The sequence below is a fragment of the Schistocerca americana genome, chromosome 6, assembly GCF_021461395.2.
Source record: "Schistocerca americana isolate TAMUIC-IGC-003095 chromosome 6, iqSchAmer2.1, whole genome shotgun sequence".
Classification (NCBI taxonomy): Eukaryota; Metazoa; Arthropoda; class Insecta; order Orthoptera; family Acrididae; genus Schistocerca; species Schistocerca americana.
The window spans coordinates 289,704,580-289,707,079 of NC_060124.1; the positions used below are offsets into that span (position 1 = coordinate 289,704,580).

General features: G+C 60.2%; 1 pseudogene; it reads right to left on the minus strand.

Annotated features, from left to right (window-relative positions):
• LOC124621110 overlaps nt 1–2,500 on the minus strand; it is a 7,760-nt pseudogene that overhangs the window by 4,275 nt on the left and 985 nt on the right.

The following is a 2,500-nucleotide window of genomic DNA, read 5'->3' on the forward strand; positions in this document are numbered from 1 at the left end:
GCGAAGTCCTCGGCAGCGTCGACGGGCGGCGCAGCGGCCTCGCCCGCGTCAGGCAGCGAGCTCGCTGCTCCACGGCGGGACGCCGGCTCTTCACCCCGACCGATCTCAAGTGCCTCCATGAATTGGCGGACAAGCTGCTTGTGGGCAGCTTGCCGCCGTCGGCACTTGATTGCCTCAAGCGTTCGGTCGGGGAACATCCTGGTAAGTTCTTGATTTACAAAGAAGAACCGGGCGTCCCTCTCCAGGAACAGTTCGGCCTCTGCCTTGGCGAGCGACAGGACTTCTTCCTCCGTCCACCTCGCGCGATGCCTCTCCGTCACGATCTCAGCGTTGGCGGCCGCAGGGTGTTGGCGGCGGCGATGGACCCCGAGACCGTTCTTCGTGGTAAAAGTGCGGTGGCACTCACTGCAAGCAAAGGGAGCTACACAAACTATCGCATTTTCGTTACGGCCGGTTGGCCGGATAGGTGCTGGGGTAGCTGGGGTGGCACCTTCAGCGGAAGGGCCACCATCTCTTGTTTCTTGTAGGCTGCCCCCAACTATAAAGGGATAATGCGAGGGGGGGCTGGTAACCCCCCCAAGCCCCTGGTGCGGTCTTCCACTCTAAGAGAGTCATAGTTACTCCCGCCGTTTACCCGCGCTTGCTTGAATTTCTTCACGTTGACATTCAGAGCACTGGGCAGAAATCACATTGCGTCAACACCCGCTAGGGCCATCGCAATGCTTTGTTTTAATTAGACAGTCGGATTCCCCCAGTCCGTGCCAGTTCTGAGTTGATCGTTGAATGGCGGCCGAAGAGAATCCGCGCACCCGCGCGCCCCCGGAGGAGCACGCTAAGGCGGACGCGGCCTCGCAGCAAGGAAGATCCGTGGGAGGCCAAGGCACGGGACCGAGCTCGGATCCTGCACGCAGGTTGAAGCACCGGGGCGCGAACGCCGCGCAGGCGCGCGCATCCTGCACCGCCGGCCAGCACGAGGCCAACCAACGGCGAGAGCAGACCACGCCCGCGCTAAACGCCCGCACTTACCGGCACCCCTACGGCACTCACCTCGCCCAGGCCCGGCACGTTAGCGCTGACCCACTTCCCGACCAAGCCCGACACGCCCCGATCCTCAGAGCCAATCCTTATCCCGAAGTTACGGATCCAATTTGCCGACTTCCCTTACCTACATTATTCTATCGACTAGAGGCTCTTCACCTTGGAGACCTGCTGCGGATATGGGTACGAACCGGCGCGACACCTCCACGTGGCCCTCTCCCGGATTTTCAAGGTCCGAGGGGAAGATCGGGACACCGCCGCAACTGCGGTGCTCTTCGCGTTCCAAACCCTATCTCCCTGCTAGAGGATTCCAGGGAACTCGAACGCTCTTGCAGAAAAGAAAACTCTTCCCCGATCTCCCGACGGCGTCTCCGGGTCCTTTTGGGTTACCCCGACGAGCATCTCTAAAAGAGGGGCCCGACTTGTATCGGTTCCGCTGCCGGGTTCCGGAATAGGAACCGGATTCCCTTTCGCCCAACGGGGGCCAGCACAAAGTGCATCATGCTATGACGGCCCCCATCAACATCGGATTTCTCCTAGGGCTTAGGATCGACTGACTCGTGTGCAACGGCTGTTCACACGAAACCCTTCTCCGCGTCAGCCCTCCAGGGCCTCGCTGGAGTATTTGCTACTACCACCAAGATCTGCACCGACGGCGGCTCCAGGCAGGCTCACGCCCAGACCCTTCTGCGCCCACCGCCGCGACCCTCCTACTCGTCAGGGCTTCGCGGCCGGCCGCAAGGACCGGCCATGACTGCCAGACTGACGGCCGAGTATAGGCACGACGCTTCAGCGCCATCCATTTTCAGGGCTAGTTGCTTCGGCAGGTGAGTTGTTACACACTCCTTAGCGGATTCCGACTTCCATGGCCACCGTCCTGCTGTCTTAAGCAACCAACGCCTTTCATGGTTTCCCATGAGCGTCGATTCGGGCGCCTTAACTCGGCGTTTGGTTCATCCCACAGCGCCAGTTCTGCTTACCAAAAGTGGCCCACTTGGCACTCCGATCCGAGTCGTTTGCTCGCGGCTTCAGCATATCAAGCAAGCCGGAGATCTCACCCATTTAAAGTTTGAGAATAGGTTGAGGTCGTTTCGGCCCCAAGGCCTCTAATCATTCGCTTTACCGGATGAGACTCGTACGAGCACCAGCTATCCTGAGGGAAACTTCGGAGGGAACCAGCTACTAGATGGTTCGATTAGTCTTTCGCCCCTATACCCAGCTCCGACGATCGATTTGCACGTCAGAATCGCTACGGACCTCCATCAGGGTTTCCCCTGACTTCGTCCTGGCCAGGCATAGTTCACCATCTTTCGGGTCCCAACGTGTACGCTCTAGGTGCGCCTCACCTCGCAATGAGGACGAGACGCCCCGGGAGTGCGGAGGCCGCCGCCCCGTGAAGGGCGGGGAAGCCCCATCCTCCCTCGGCCCGCGCAAGGCGAGACCTTCACTTTCATTACGCCTT